Source organism: Ambystoma mexicanum, chromosome 5p (assembly GCF_040938575.1).
Source record: "Ambystoma mexicanum isolate Mex_15411 chromosome 5p, UKY_AmexF1_1, whole genome shotgun sequence".
In the NCBI taxonomy this organism is placed as follows: domain Eukaryota; kingdom Metazoa; phylum Chordata; class Amphibia; order Caudata; family Ambystomatidae; genus Ambystoma; species Ambystoma mexicanum.
The window spans coordinates 37304323-37322406 of NC_090930.1; positions in this window are offsets into that span (position 1 = coordinate 37304323).

Here is an 18084-nt window from a genome sequence, read left to right on the forward strand (position 1 = left end):
GAAAGAGAGAGAACAGTTTTATCGCGAGGAGCAAGAAAAACAGCTTGATCGCAAACAGAAGGCAGCCGAGGACCAGTACAGACAGAATCAGCAAAGGTTGGAAGAAGAGCAAAGAGTATGTGAAAAGAGAGTAAAGAGACCGGAAGGTGAGGAAGTTAGAAGGGCAAAGGAACGTAGAAATGAAAGAAGAAGGGAAGAAGATAAGACTAGAGAAGAAGCGAGGAAGCGCAAGGAAGTGGATGATGATATAGAACGCAAACGTAGACAGAGGGCACGGGATCTTTAATATTTGGAGCGGGAAGTTAAAAACCCCAATCCTGTTGTAGAATGGGAAGACATCGAAGAATTCTTTCCTGCGTACAATTCGAGTGGGGCAAATATTGAAGATGACTTCGACACCAGAAGCATCGGGAAAACGATCGATAAAATATACGTTGAAATGGGGCTGGAACAAATTTCCTAAGGGGCAAGGTAAGACGAGCCTTGGAAAGCACTCAGCTTTACGACACTGAGGATGTCACCCGAAGTAGTGGGAGCAGGGGACTGTACCTAGATAGGCTGGAGATTGGTAAGAACAAAGAAGATGAAAGGAGTTGCATAAATTGGGAACAATCAGCGTCCGACTCTGGTGTGGAGACGGAGGATGAGACACACGAGGAAGGGAGACGGCGCGAGAATCGGCTCCCAAGGGACCAAGGGGTACGGTGGTCAGACGACAGCGAGTCCGCACCTAGGGCATCGGAGTCCGCTTTGCAGCCTGGCCGACATGAGGGAACACCCTGCGGTCAGAGGGAGGTGCCAACACCTGCCTATGTAGGCAGATTGAGGACATTGCCAATTAGACGGCGATGCAGGAGTGCTACCCCAGCGAAAGGCCGGAGAGCTATGGGGAAAGAGAAGGAAGACTGCGCATTTCAATTCAAACTGCTAGAAAATGGGGGCGAAAGACCACAATATATTCCATGGCCACACATGGCTTGAGAGAACCTGAAAAACAAGCTTCCAATGCTGACATCTGGAGCTGGGAAGTGGATACACGAGTATACACGAGAAAAAATGACAGGGGGTGTCACGTAAGCTATAGGGGACATTAAGGGTCTCCTGATCGCCATGCTTGGTGAGAGAGCAGACGATGTGTGGAAGTGTGCTGGGTAACCTGGGGTAACCATAATTAACACTACCCATGACGGAGCACCATTCAATAATTGTAGAGCAGCAGTGTGGAAAGCGCTACGAGTGCTGTACCAAGACACTTCCGATATGGGAGCTCGAAAGAGTCAGAGGATCCATTGATTTATATCCAGAATTTTCAAGACGCGTGGGTGCTCGAAACTCACGAATCTTGGTCGAAATCTATCCCTGTACTCTAACATATATTGTGCCAAGGGTTGCCTGAACCAGTGCAGAAACAGCTCAAGAAATTGGTAGGAGTAGAAGCTAAACCATGGGCCGAAATACAGTTGACAATTTTACACTAATGTAGATTGTTGCAAGAAAAGAATAAAAAAAAACAGCAACTCGTAAGGGTGAGGAAGCGAAGCTGGTGCAAAAGAAGTTATCAAAGTTTGCTCTCCAAGGAGCTATGCTGACCAGCCCAGCTGAATCAAGCGTAGAACAGGCAACTAACCTGCCGCTGAACAACCAGGGTAACGCAGGATTTTACCCAACGGGAAGGGGATTCAGAGGAAGTGGATAGCAGAATAATCAGGGAGGGTTTCAAGGTAATCCGGGAGGTTTCCAGAATAATCAAGGGGGCTTCAAAACATACAGATGGGCAGTCTAGATATGCCAAATGGACAGATGGCCCGACCACCGCCAGTGAGTTGGCTGTCTGGAATAATAGGACATGTGGTACGTGCGTGCAGAAGCCAAGGCGCGTGGCAAAATGGACAAGGAACGGGAACAGGCATGGTGAACCAGCGTGCCTTCCCGCAACAGGGTGGTGCACAGAATCACACAGTGCAGCAGCAAGCACCGGGCGTGCAGCAAGGTGCGCAGCAAGGGGTTCAACCCTCGAACATGGGGAACTTGCCACAGGGGCAATCCCAACAGGCACCACCGCAAATATCACAGGGAACAAACTCCGGAGGGGGAGCCAACCCTGGAAATGGAGGAAATCCACAATTATACAGTGGACCGAACTTATACATGAAATAGGACAGCTCTCTGGGAACCATGATGTGTTATATCCTAACAGTCACACCAGACCCTAACAGGGAACCTAGGGTAAATGTCGTCATAGGGGGGAAAGAATATTCCTTCTTAGTTGACATGGGTGCTACATGTTTGTGCGTACGAGAAGGCAAGTTTTCCTTGTCTGGCCAGGCCATAGATACTCAGAGTTTTACAGGAGCTCACAGCAGAGCTCCCTTTACGGACAATCTCCCAATCTCTGTGGGGGATTGTGAAATGAATGTACCCTTGTTATATTCACACCAGACCCCAGTAAACATTTTGGGTCGAGATTTAATGACAAAGTTGAATATGACTATATCATTCACAGCGGAGGGCATAGTATGCTCCACTCCAGGAATGCATTATTCTAATGTGTGCAACATGATCAGAGCATACTCAGGATGCATAGCCATGAGAGCTATACCATTAGAACCGGAAGTCTTTGCATATGGCGTGCGTGTGCTTATAGCGGGATTGCCTGGCCTCGCAGATAGAACTATGAGAACTCCTGATGAGTTTCTATTCAGACCAAGAATACATATGCATGAAGAAGAGGGACATGTATTTCCCTTATCGATACATATTGCAGCAGTACGAGGGAAGGAAGTAATGGTCGAAGGATTCGACGACGAAGGCAGACAATGGTGTGCAATTATCGCCTTTGAAGAAGGATACCAAGTGACTGACGTCACCGATGATGATCTGTTCGAAGAACACCCTGACTTAGAAGAGACCAGGGTGGAAGTAAGTCTCATATTCTGGGTCAAAATGATCAAACGAGAAGTGCCTCAGAGAATGATGTTGGCACCGATCCGCCCTGCATACTTTGACGATGATATGGCCCAGGTGCCTGTTCCAGTATGTACTACAGGACCCTATGACGTAGGCCACCTGAAAGGGGCAGGAGAAGTGAAAATTAAACTGAAACCAGGAGCAATTTTACCAAGAGTGAGAAAATATCCCTATCCTAATATCCTAGTGACGTCAGAATCACCCTGTAATACGGTGATTTATCCCGTCAAGAAATCAAAGGGAGGGTCTTGGCGTTTGATCCAAGATTTAAGAGCATTAAACGATATTGTTGAAGCCGAGTTCCCTCTAGTCCCTAATGCATCTCCAATCCTATGCAACATACCCACTCAGGCAAAATATTTCACGGTGATTGATTTGAAAAATGCTTTTTTCTCAATCCCACTGCACCGTGACTCACAAGATCTGACATCCTTCACATTCAGACAAATGCTCCTAAAAAGTACGAGATTGCCGCAGGAGTACTGTGAGTCCCCATCCATTTTCAACAGAGTCTTGCAAAAGGACCTAGGCAATATTACAGTAGACAGTGTTGTTTTGCAGTACATGGATGACATTCTGATCTGCAGCACCACTGAAGAACAATGCAGACGCGATTCTATCAAGCTACTGACTATACTGGCTGAGAAAGGATATAAGGTTGACAAAGAAAAGTTACAATATTGTCAACAATAGGTGCTGTATATAGGCCAGCTAATCTCGCATGAAGGAAAAAAGGTGACCCCAGAAAGGGCTGAAGCTATCATGAACACGGCTAAGCCGCTCACGATAAAACAAATGCAGAGCTTCCTAGGCCTGTGCAATTATGTTAGAGCATGGGTCTTCGATTATAGCTCATATACCAAGCCCTTTCTCCAGGCCCTGAAGAAGGCCCGAGCGACAAAAGAAAAAATTGAATGGACTGAAGCGATGGAAGACGTGTTAACAGAACGCAAGAGAGCAATTTGGGCGGCTCCAGTTATCGGGATTCCCAATTATGCAGAAGAATTCAACCTGTTCTTGCACACGAATGGCAGCGTTATGACAGCAGTGCTCACTCAAAAAACCTTGTTGCGATACAAGCCCCTGGTTTATTAAAGTGGGAATCTGGACCCATTAATGAGAGGTCAGTTCCCATGCGAACACAGCTTAGCTGCCGCAGCGTTCGCCATAGAGAAGGCAACAACCATTGTAATGGGATGCTCCATGAAATTATACGCCGAGCACTCATTATTTGCCATATTAGAAAAACCAAAAGGCACATTGACATCTCATAGGGATTCTGCCTATGAAGTGATTATATCTAATCCATCGATCAAAATAGTTCGATGTAAAACAGTAAACCCAGCTACGTTCATAGCTGAGCCAGTCACTGAAGGAGAGCCGACACATGACTGTGCAAACTATGAAGACTTCTATGATGAAATCCCCAGGGTAAAAGAAAATGCCCTGGTGGGAGGGGAGGTCGTTTTCAATGACGGCTCTTCAAGGATCGACCAAGAAGACGGACAAAGATATACGGGCGTTGCCATAATAAAACACATAGCAAATGGAGAATTTCAAGTACTCGTTAGTGCACGAATACCATCTCATTATTCAGCACAGGCAACAGAGTTATTGCCGTTGATACTCGCCATTGAGAATCATGCAGACCAGGAAGTAATGGTGTACAGTGACTCCGCCTATGTGACGTCCACAGTGCATGCTGGACTGGCGCGCTGGAAGAGGAGGGGCTACCTCCGAGCAGACGGCATGCCAGTGCAGCACGCAGCCTTATTGGACAGACTGATCAAGGCACTACAGCTCCCAGTGGGCATAGCAGACGTGAAATGCGCCGCCCATACCCACGGGACAGATTTCGTGTCACGTGGAAATCATGCAGCAGACACGGAAGCCAAGCATATGGCATCCAAAAATGAAACAATCATGGAAGTAGAAGTGGCACGCACCCATGAACGTATGATGATAGCTTGGGCCACACCAGAGACCTATAGTAATATGGGGCAAACCCAATTGATGGAGCTACAAGGGGAGGCACCACAGGACGAAAAGAACCTGTGGAAGTGTAGAGGGTGTTCTTTAAACCCCTCAGATTGATTGTGGAGGCAAGACAGCGCCGGTAAACCAGTAATGCACGTAGCCCTAATAGAGATAGCATTGGAGCAATTACATTACCCCTTCCATATGACAAAAGAAAATCTAGCTGCAACGCTCGCAGAAGACTGGTTCATACCGAATTTAGCAGAGCAAGTTGCATTCTTTATAGTGAACTGCATAATCTGCTAACAGTTCACAGCTGGGCACACATTAAAAGTAGTGAGAGGAGTCATCCCCCTGCCAAATGGGCCTTTTCAGCACTTGCACGTCGATTATATCGACATGATTCAAGTATGTAACGCGTACAAGTACTTAATTGTAGTGGTGTGTCCATTCCCTAGATGGATAGAAGCAGGTCCCTGTACACACCCAGACTCAACCTGTGCTGCCAAATTCCTGGTGAGGGAAGTGTTCCCTAGATGGGGTGTGTGTGAGGTGATGAGGTCAGATAATGGGACTCATTTTGTAAATGCAATTTTTGAACAGATTAGCTTGTTGCTTGGTATAAAGCACAGTTCTCATCGGCGTATCATCCAGAGGGAAATGGTCTATGTGAGAGGCTCAACGGCTTGTTAAAGGAAAGGATAGCCAAGTTGAAGCTTACTCTAAAGAAGGGATGACTGCACTGTCTACCGCTGGCATTGTATGCTCTTCGGAACCAACCAGGCTCCGACCATCATCTTACGCCGCACGAGATAGCCACGGGAAGGAGAATGAGGACCCCCATTACCCCTTGAGATAGAGCAAGATGTGATGCCCAGTCCATCCGAGAGGTCCTGGGAACCGAGTTGTCGGAATATCTGAACTGCATGACATCAAGCCTCGCTGTCATTTCAGACCAACTACAGCGACGACGAAAAGGGTGCAGCACAACACCAGACCCAGAGGGAGGTGCTGAAACAGACACAGCTCAAGGTCTACGTGTGCCATTCATCTTCCCTGGTGACACAGTACTGGTGAGAAATCACACAAAGAAAAGGTGGGACAAGCCAAGATTCAACGGTCCGTTCATCGTAAAGGACTGCACTCCCTCAGTCATGAGACTGCAAGGCAGGAGAGCTTGGATCTTCCTAAATGACATTAAACCTTATATCGGTGAGATCCCTTTAGCTGCACCCCACCGCGAAGAAGCTACAGACAACGGGGAAGAACCTCAGCATGTGCAGACGAGAGCTATGACGTGGAAGAAGGACGCATGACCAAGGGAACCAAGACAAAGAACCCGGATGCCAGTTGTGGCTTAAATTGGACAGTTCCTCTAAGCAAAAAGGGGATAAGGACATAACGAACACTCTATGCATCTGAGTTGTAGGATGAAGAAGACAATTGCGCATTTAAAGCCACAACACGTTTGTTGACACAAACTTTTGAACCAAGCCGCACTTAAGCATTGTTGAACAACAAAACCCAAATAGACTGTGATCAAGGACTTTTTCCTAAAGGAGCTTAACACAGTATCCTGAATCATCAAAGATCAAGAAGTCGTTTTGCAGTACGTATGGTGACGCCCAGCAGAAATCTCACGAGGGATGTTCTCACCTATTTCCAGTTAGTAGTAATATCATATCCGTCACTTGTAGGGAGAGTCACCAGTGTCACAGATTTTATTCAAGATCCTGCTAACAAGAAAGTAATCCGGCAACTGCTTACTGTCATCGCGGAAGCCTTTGCTGAGTTGCCTGAATACTGTGATAAGGTCACAAATGCTTCCACCACAGGCGATAGTAGATGAACTCACAAATACGCTCTTCTTTCGCATCATAGAGGAGTGCCCAGCCATTGTCGGAAGAACCATGGACATACTCACTTTTATCAGAGATCCAATGAACACTGAACATCTGAACCAGCTGTGGGTCAAACTGAACTATCTGGTCGCAATTCACGCAGCAGGAAAGTGCAGAGACTATTCACATGAAAAGAAAGGCCGGTGATCCTGAACCCAGCAAGACATGACGAATGTCGTTATCACCAGAAGATAGCAGATATGCATACCATGTCTTCCTTCACCTCATTGAGAACTTTCCAGAGTTAGTGGGAAGACCAACCAATGTTGACGTACTTACATTTCTCGGAGATCCAGTGAAGAGTACTCATCTATACATGCTCCTGCATGCCATTATAGCTCAGATTAAGAACACTAATGTCCAACGACTTCTTGGGAGTTTCCAGTGAAACCTTCCGCCGAGGGACAGATCGAGGAAGCCAAGGCAGCTCTTCATCTTTTCGCCGAGGGACAGATCCAGGAGACAGAGTGAAAGCACTTCATCTTCTGCCGTGGGACAGATCGAGGGAGAGGAGACAAGAACTTCGTCTGTTATTTTTTACTTTGATTTTGATTTTGATTTTGACTTGGATTTCGATTTTTATTTTGATTTTCCATTTTTTCTATTTTTGCATCACATTGAACAAGTTCCAGCATGTCCTCAGGACTGAAGCAAATTCGGGCGGTGGACTGGGAACTGACCTATTTTGAATATGCACAATGAATGTGACTCACCAAAGGTGTTAGTCTAATCTTTTTCCATAGTCCAGCAAGGGAACTGTATCCCATAACCAGACAACTGATCGAGAACAAGTGAATTGGGGGAAAGGAATAAACAGTGACATTCTGTGGTGATTAAAATGGGAGCACAGAACAGTAACCTGGTCGTCCCGCCAACAGAGGGGCGCCCCCGCTTCCCTGGAAGGAAATGCTGCCAATTGTCGTACCGCACGATTATATGTATATGCATGGTGATTATCATTGTCTTTTTGTCATTAAAAATCAGAACTGCATTCTTTATTGGTGCACAAAGCAGTCCAATTGCAGTGCGCCCACCAGATAATGTACGTACGAATCCCACGAAAGTACCCAGACCCTATATAGTCATTCCGGTTCCAAGAAAACCTGATGGTAAAGTAAACAAACTAAAATTGAATGTAATTAGCAGTAATTCATACACATTTGAGGTAATGAATGAAGAGAAAAGCTGGAGACAGGGTCAGCGCGGAATGAATGAAAATGTAGCACTGACCACTACACGCACACACACACTGAATGCACACGAACAAGGGCAAGTGTCAATGGCTACAGAACCTCGAGCGATGGCAACAGAAAGTAAGAGACTTCCTACCGAATAACCAGTTCCAGAAAATAGTGGAAGTAACCAAGAGGAAGCAAGCGAAAGACCAACTAAAGAATATGTAACCAAAGCACTCAAGAAGACAGAGACAGCTGAACAAGAATTCACTGCAAAGACACAAATGCTGATAGACCATGTGTTCCCATTTATAGCTAGAGTGAAGAAACTGCATGAGGAACTGAAAAATAGAACCACAGAGACTATCGCAGCAAGCACATCAGTTCCTAGGCGCACCAGGCCCACGATGAGGCCACACGTTGGACAGACGATAGACAGATGGTGTTAAAGGAGCCCTACGAGAGAATGCAAGAGGAGAAGAAGAGACACACAAAACCTTCTCCTGCCACAGCGATACAGGTAATGAAGCTTGCTCCTCCAACAAGAATGCCCGCGAATCCTCCAGCAAGAAAAAGTCACACAGACGCATTTAGAGACGTAGTTATAGCTAACTACAAAAAGACATTAAGAATCAAGAAGAACCCACATGAAGACAACAATGAACTGAACGATTACCCAGACAGCACAGCACATCTAGGAAATAACATTTGGTACCAACACATGAAAGAGGTCGGAAGAAGAAAAGCTGAAGGAGAATGCACCGTCTGCACACTCCTACCGTACAGCATGGGAAAATCCCAGATCTTTGCGCTGTAGAAATTGATGTCCCGACAGCACACTGTCTGTCACACGTAGCAATGTGCAACACCAGAGGACAATTCATGGGGAGAGATGCCTCACTGATATGGGCAACAGAAATAGCATACCCTGGTGAAGATGACTATATCCAAGACATCAAGACAAGAAACAGAGCTCACACCAGGAATCATGTGATTAGGTATTCAAAGCCACAAGCACCAGGTACAAGGTGGGAGATAAACCCGAGACTGAACGTCCAAGGAAAAACTCCAGAAGAAGCACAAAATTGGAAGAATAGAGGCCTGATGCAGATTTGGGGAACAGTGCTTTCTCCAAACGGATGGAAAGAAGGAATTGTAATCTGCCGAGCGTGGATGGTCCTTGGAGCCTGCAAGGAAGCAATAGAGAACTCTCAGAGATTATGCAAACCCCTATAGCCAAAAGTTGGTAAAGCTGCTGACATGGGTTGAAGACAGAGGAGGACCCTTGCAGATAGTACCGCTGGACAGCCGGAAACTGGGCTTCAGAAACAATGGCACAAGGAAGATGGGAGAGAATCAAAACTGCAGGTGAATCTTTGAAGCTCCGGGAATGACGCAAGGGACTGCAGTAATCATGGACCATTACTGGGCGTGTGGATCCAAGGCATATATAAGACTACTGAAAAATTGGGGAGGCATATGCACACTAGTGAACGTCCACGTTCCTGCACTAGTGATCCTGAAAAATGACCTGAGTATTGACAGTTTCCCGAAAGCAGATGCTCATCTAAGGAAGAGGAGATCTGTGGAATTGGTATCCCGGATGAAGAGAGAAAATTACTTTTCTGCCAAATCAGAAGAAGCATTCTATGCAATACCATATGAACACAGGCTGTTTAGCCTCACCTCATCAATATTCACAACATTGCTCTTGCCCCAGGTCCAAGTTGGAGTAAATACGAAACGGTTGCAGATAACCAGATGGGAGTTATTGCAGACCATACACACCACCATAAAAGGATTCAACGAAATCAAAGAAGAATTAAGAGCAATCCAATTGATGACCCTCCAGAACAGATATGTACCCAACATTATCACTGTGATGGATGGAGGTGTTTGCACAAAAATCGGACAATCATGTTGCACATTTGTACCTTCACATGATGAAGAAAATGGAACCTTAACAGAAGCCATAAGTATGCTGACAAACCTGCAGAATCAGATGGTCAATGAAACTGACGAAGTTGATGATGACAGCTGGTTCGGAACACTGTTTTTATGGGTCCCACAATGGATGGCAGACATATTCAAAATTCTGGGAGCCCTGCTAGTAATGATACTACTAGGATTTTGTGTTATCAAGATAATCGTAACACAATGCCAGAAAACTGCGAAGAAAGCCATTGGGATGAAAATGATGGTTGATTTCGAACCGGGATGGAAACCCAGAGACCTAACTGATGAAGAAATAATAAACTTTGTGAAGACCAGCAAATTTCCGCCAGAAGAAACAAAGTTTGCATACCCCAGACGACGAAGAAGGTATGAAGGAAAATGGATTTACTGCAGCCCAAATGGGCAATGCCACCTAATGACCTGGAACAAAGACGAACACGTAAAAACAACAGGAAGTCTGAAAGGAGTGATAAAAATATGGACTCCAAAGATGCACACGTTCACACCATCATGTACAAACCCAGAAGACGAAGAATTGGATATACAAGAACCAAGCAAGAGTAACCTAAAGGAAGAAGAAAAGGTGGTCGATAAACCGACCAGAGGGGGGTTTGTAGAGGAGGTCCCAAATATGTCCTACACTCCAGCCACCCATGTCGAGATGCCAGAAGCATACTCGCCAAGATATGTGATGTATAAGGAGCAAATGAACCAACAGAGAGCCACGGTGGGACTCTGTCCTATACCCATCAGAAGGACATGCATACCTATTGAAGCACTTCTCACCAGACAACCGTGGGCTTCAAGGTACACATTGAGACAGACATACCAGCAGCTGATACGAAACGAAGATTACTTACAAACGGTCCCCGAAGAGGCACATAGAGCCTTAATGGAAGCCAAATGGTGACAACATAAGAGCCAAAACGGACGTGACGTATATATAACAACGAGCAAAAGATGATACACAAGGACGAAAATGTAAAGAATAATGATATTATAGACCTATAAGAAGATACAACGTTGCAGCACAAAGAACATAACCAGGATCGAAGTGTGCAACTGACTGAATGCATGTAAATAGGCTTGGAACGCAAGAAGCTAAGTAACCGGTACTGCTTGCAATGCTTATTAGAAGAATAGAGTGGCATGCACCAAGTATATAGCTACCTCAATGAAGCACGCTATACAAGTGCGACTCCATTTTGTGAAGCAGAATTAAGCCCGTATTGCAAAGGACTAACGAGGCCAAGATTCATATTCCTGCCAAAGCCAAAGTAAAGCGCGAAATCGAAACTCAGTAAGAAGTAGCTCATGCCTGGGAATTCGAGGTCAACCTAAGGAAGGGAGGAGAACAGCAACCTCGGAGAATCGAAACTTCAGAGCATATCAGCCAGCCAGTGAAAGTCGAGATAAGGAGGCCCCAAGCAGGTAGCGAGGCTATTGAAGAATTAAATACACGAAAAGAGGGAAAATAAAGCAAATTCACAGTGAACAGACACGTGACCAGCCAAAGGCAAAGAGGTACCAATGTTTGATGTCACCCAAAACCCGAGGATGCCTTAGCTTTTCCTGATAAGAATTACAGTTTTGAGGCCATCCTCAGCCAACTAATTGACACATAGCCCTAGAGGTACTGATTGATAGAAAGGCGGCAGGGTGAATCTTGGGGCACAAGGCACCTGGGTGTCTATTCTGCATGTTGCTAATTAAAGTGGAGATTTATGCCTAGGGGTGTAACCCACCCAATCACAATGGACCAAATAATCTAGGGTCCTATAGCTTGTAGAACCAATAAGACGTCGTAGTTGTAGTGACGTCTATCACGATTGATGTAGTGGGATGGGCGCAGCCGCCCAGCCATTAAGAGTTATCCAATCCGCATGCTCTGTTATTATATTCAGATATAGCACCTATACATATCGAACTTGGAATCCCCCATATCGGGGACGAGTGGCAAATGGCTCCTCTACTTCATTGGTTGCCGGTGTGGTCCAATCCAAAGGATGCCCTAACACACATGTTCATTAAATCTCTGACCACCAGTTTAGCAAGGCGTAAAATACCTTGGCTATCCGCGCCTTGAAACACTTGTGTATAGGCGCGTTACAAATGCCATATCATATCATATCCTATATTTACAAGTGTACCTTACAGCTCTGCTCTTTTATCATTGTAAACAAATACAAGCAATTGCATCACTCAATCACGGTGTCCAAGAGAGAAACAGCTGGGCTTTGTGTGGAATCTAATAGAAAACATAGGCTCATCTCTGGCTCACAGGGCATCCGGCCATATCTCTTGCATAACCACAAGCCCACAGACCTTTGGGCACTGATCAGGGCACGTTTTAACCGTCTATGGATCAGGTCGAGAACTAATAACTGGTTGAATACGGAACCGTCCATAGCTTGCCCGGGGTACAACTGGCCAGAGGAAGATCTCTTGCATTTTGTAATGTTTTGCCCTGTTTACCAAGACATTAGAAATAGGACTATGTAGATCTGCTCAGAAAGGCAGGTTTTACCCACGTTAGACGGGCGCTCGTATTCAGGCTTCACGCTGAAACTATGCCAGTGGCCTGGGGCTCCTAGAATATTTAGGAAAAGCTTGGTATCGGCGGAAGAAACTGTTTGAAAAATGAAACTGTACTCGATATATATTCTCTTATTCTGATGTTTATAATATATTGCGTTTCTGTAAGGCTTATTTTTAATCAGTATATTTATTACTGTAAAATGTGTGCATTGATGTCTGTAAACTGGTTTATCGATTATTTTATCCGAATAAACTGTATTGATGAATGGCAAGTGTTTACTGTGCCAAACATTGCACCTATATAGTGACTGCAACCAGGTGGGTTTACCACAAAGGCTCTTCTTGGTTGAGTTTAAGTCTTCACTTTAGAGACTGTCCCGCAGATCCCTACGTGGCTACAATCAACTCTGAAATAATCAGCTTTCCTGGCTTTTTGGTTCATATCATGTTGCATCCTGGTACTTGAAGTCTAGTATCAGTAATGTGTACAGAAATGCAAACTGCCTTGAACTTAAATCCGCAGGATTCACAGAAAAGTATTTTAGAGTTTGTTTTACACATATTTCAGAGGAACACACGCGTCACGTAGATTATGGTTGTGCAACAGACGTGGCACCATTTACCTCTGTCCATTACACGGCTTCCTCCCATGTGACCAGGTGCACGTGGGTGCAGATCTCCGGAGACCTTTTTGCGACACGTAGGAGTGAGATTGCATTTTAGGGGGCTGTCCCTGTCTTTCATTCTTTTGCTGAATAACACGAGTGCCACTGAATGGGGTACAAGTAACATCTGTTATTTGGAATGCACTGAAGCCAGCGGTACTAACTGTGACTCAGAGAAGGGCACTTCTTACATCGGACAGGCTCTAGACCCCATGGGGGCCATCGGGGCCCCCTGTCCCTGCAGGTACTCAGTGCTGCTTAGGCGGCCCTGAGAGCTTCTGGGTGGGTGCCTTAGCGTGTGCAGAAGAGCAGACCCCGCGGCCCCACATCTGACCCCTCATAACCTTCTATGTTGGCAAACGGGGCAGGACCCCTGACTTTAGGATGGGCAGGAACGGTGCCCAGTGACCGCTTTATTATAATACTCCAAACCTGCCTCATTTATTTAGGAAACCGTGTTTGTTGAGAGTCGGCATAGTTGGTACTAGTTTGTAAGCGCTGAGAGGTGTAAGGCAGCACGGATCAAAGTGTTGCCACAGGCTGCATGGTGTGCCTTGGGCAGCCTGAGCATATATTGTGAGCCACATCACATCATTTCATTTGGGCACACAATCATGAAGGGGGGAGGGGCATGGTTATATATTGTTGAGACAGAACACATTTTTGATTTGGGCGACAGCGCCTGGCATGCATTGTGTGGCAGGCCTCATATTTTCTTTGGGCATTAGCAGCATGGAAATGTGTTTTATAGCGGCAATGATGGCATGTAAGCATGGAAATGTGTTTTATAGCGGCAATGATGGCATCTATTGCTGATAACCAGCACTATGAAAATGAGATGATAGGGGCAACGCTAGCCTATATTGTTGAGACTGGCTTCATGATCTGTTTCGGGCACAAACAGAATGGAATGTGGGCAGCACTGGCAAATATTGTTGATAAGCCCCATGATCTGCAGTGGCACAATGTGTTGGATTCGGGTTCAAACTAGCTCAACTCAAGAAAGCTAACCAGAAAGTAGAGGGCCTGAAAGTAATGCCTCAAAACAAGTAACCGTGAAGGAAATCTATAATTTACCTATTAAGCGGGGCAACATGCAGCGTTGTAACATTATGAGGGTCGCAGTTATAAATGTCCCTATTATAAAAGTGCTGTTTGTAGATGCACTTTCATTTTTATAAAATAATGTGTTGAGAAGCCTCATGATCTGCTTTGGGCATAACAATGTTTTTTACAGTGGCAATGATGGCATATATTGTTTACACCATCTTAACGGCTTTCTTTGCGCTCGAGAAGATGGCTGGTGAGATCTCGCTCCTTCATTGACCACACATCAGAAGATCCCCCGCTGCCACTGCGATGACCTGTAAAAGGTCAAGACATTTTCCATACTCAGCCTCAGCCTCTGGCTCTAATCATGCTCGATGTTGATGCCAGACTCTATGCACCTGCTGCTGGGATTAGATTTCGCTTGAATCTGGTGATATGATATGATATGTCATTTATAACACGCTTGTACATGAGTGTTTCTAGGTGTGAAAAGACAAGGGAGGGAATACAGAGGGAGGATAAGACAAACGATCTTACTAGGCCTTGTGCCATTCCGATCGGGCAAGTGCGACAACGCAAACTGCTGGGAGAGGGACAAAGGAAAAGCAATCAGGGCAGCATTGCTCTGAGGAAGTGTAGCCAGGGCTGCGTGGCTCTGGGTAGTGCAAGGAGGCAGGGTATTGTATGGTTACAGTTACAGCCCATTGGTGCGCGGTAGGCCCGGAGGCAGTGCAGGGGAGACTGATCATGGAGGAGCCTGGTACCCAGTGTGATTCTGCGGGTAGCCAAGCAACCAGTCATCAGGGGAGAGGGAGAGAGAAAGCAGAGGAGAAACGGAAGGTATTGAGCTTCTTCCGGAACTTCAGGTGGTCCGGCTCAAGTCTGAGTGGGGCAGGGAGGCCATTCCAGAGGGAGGCACCTAAAGAGGAGAGAGATTACCACGCACTTGCTGCCTGGAGAAGCGTTTGACCTGCAGAGAGTTTGAGGTAGCTGAGCGAAGGGCTTAAGAAGGAAGTTATTTTGGAAGAGACAGTTGGATGTAGTGTGGGCCCCGGGCCAGACAGCGCACCGGGCCCAGAAGGCCTTGTCGACGATGCAGAGGGTCTTGAGCTTGATACTTGCAGCCACCGGGGAGCCAGTGGAAAGATTTCAGGGCTGAAGAGATGCAGTCCCTGGGCTTAAGGACAAGGACAAGTCTCACAGTCCTGCTCTGGATTAGTTGCAGAGGGAAAAGAGTAGTGGAAGGCGGATTGAGGAAGAGGATGATGCCGTAGTCCAGCCTAGAGAGAACCAGGGCTCTGAAGACAGTGAGCTTCTGGGGGAAAGTGATAAAGGGAAGAACACCTTTGAGGTGGTGCAGCTGGAAATGGGCCTTCTTAGCAGGGTCCATGATGTGAGGAGAGAAGGAGAGAGTGGAGTCGAAGATGACAGCAAGGTGTATTGCCTCACAGGAAGGCAAAGGATGAGGTGCAGCTTTATTGGTGACTATCTGGCATGAATGGCGACAATACATAACTCCTACCTGCCATAGGGAGGTTGGGAGAAAACAGTGTGGGCAATTCCTTCTACAAATTATGTTTTGTGATTTTCAGCTGCTGCAAACATATGACAGGATGTGACACATACATATGTAGGTGGTAGGGCCACAGGTAGAACAGCCATGAAGCACTAAAATGCATACATTTGGCAAATATGGTGCAAATGGTAGCGGAACAAAGGAGCGGCTATTTCCTGGAGTGGGCAAATGTGGCACAGACTGTAATAGGACTGAGGAATGCAGCCTGTGCCACGCTGCCAGCATGATGTGAAGGAATTCCTTTTTTGAGATATCTTGCTGATCAAGGCTTACCCCACACCAGCTCTAGCACCCATCAGAGCTCTGCAGGAACAGTATATACACCGATGCTCTGTCAATCGTTCCCCTTGCAAGTCACTGCTGGTGCCCAGGGACTTCAGAGACAATTTAATCATACACTTCAGATCAAAATATTCAGAAAACGCTATGGCAAGCAAAGGATCCCAAAGTCTGAAAAGCTAGGGGAATTGTCACATCCATGGAAATCTGGCCCAAATGCTTGTGGCTAGGGTACCATGAACACAATCATCAAACATTTTTCAGGACAACTCAACCAGCTGATCAAGGAGCTGCGTGGGCAAATTCACCAGAAGAACAATAAATCACACACCTTGTTGAAGAGGTCAGAGGGATGGAGTTAGACTCGTGCTGGAAGGTAGAATTATATGACCCAGAATTTATTCTAATGATCAAAGGAAGAAAGAAGGGGCTGTGGAACCTGGTAGAAATGGGTGGCTTGGCCACCAGCAAGTCATAGACTCGAGACTCCCCACATCCGTATTGAAAGAGGTCATGACCAAACGTTTGGGAAAATTTGGGGACCTCATGAAAATGGCCATCAGACCCAGTGTATATGGGAGAATCCCCATATATGTCAAAGGTCACAAATGAGGCACCTTGAAATGCTAAGAATAAGGTAAATGTACAAACTGTATCTAGCAATTTTAAGCTGTGGTTGGCTCAGACGACCAACAAGCATTTAAGAGTCAGTTACATCCCGACACACAGTTGCTCAATCTTAACAGTGTCAAAGCGAGAGGCAAGTAGGCCTATGAACATTAAGGATGAGTTTCCGTAGATATTCAGTGACAATATTGGTCTACGGAAATGCTTCAAGCATAAAATAATGTTGGCGCTAGGTACTCAACCAAAACCTCACAAGGTCTGGTTAGTGCCAGTAGGTGTGAGGGAAGAACATAGCAAAGAATTGTAAAAACCTGCACTAAACCAATAATTGAACCAAGACAATTGTTGGAATGGCTGTCCCCAATGAGGGTTGTGAGAAAGCCCAATAACTCAATAAGCAAGTGGGTGGATCTGAGAGAGCTTAATGCGAGTACATGGGTTGACAAACACTGGCTGCCAACATAACCCAAATCAATGATTTAAAAAGCTGCAGTTCTTTCCACCCCAGACCTGTCATCTATGAACCATTAGATTGAGCTATGCAAGTAGACCTGCTCTTTGACCTTATTCCTGATAAACCTCTGAGCATGCATATACTGTTGCATGACATTTGGGCGTTCTCTGGTAGCTGCAGTGTTCCAATGCTACAAGAGCTGTTTGCAGGACTGCAAGAGGCTTACTTATTTGAGGGAGATATACTAACGACTGGTACAAGCAGAAAGGAAAAAGATTGCATGCACTCTCAGAATCATGCAGGCAAGATTCCTCTGCCTGAAGTTTGATAGATGTTAAATAGATGTAGGAGAAGATGAATATCTCAGTCAGACCAACTGCACTGATCGGATCAAACAGAGGAAGGAACTGGTGAACAGCATGCTTGGAATTGCCCCCCACCTGACAAAAACAATCTATGTTTCTTTTTGGTCTAGTTGAGTCAGTGCTTAATTTGTAAAAAAAAGTAAGTGCCAGGGCTCAAATATTTTCTAGCATTCCTGTGACAAATCAGGACAGGAGGCTTCTGGCCCACCATTCCCAACACCCACAGTTGTTTCCCACATTGTCAACGTATACAGTGCACACAGCTGTTGCTTGTTGTGACTGACCGATAGTTAAAATGATCAAGTTTCCAAAACTCCACATCATAATCAAACCAAGTCTGGGGCAATAAGTGTCAGGGCACAGAAACAAGTGCCAGTGTAGAGCCCTGGCAAACACCCCCACAATTGAAGCACTGTGTTGCATATTGAAGATTGTAGTGAACTTTGCAAGCAAAACAACCACATGAAAGAACTTCTTAAACGGTTTATGATGTTTGTCTGGTCAAGGTCTGGCAAGGCAAGTGAAGATCCCCAAATTGGAAATAAATAATTCAC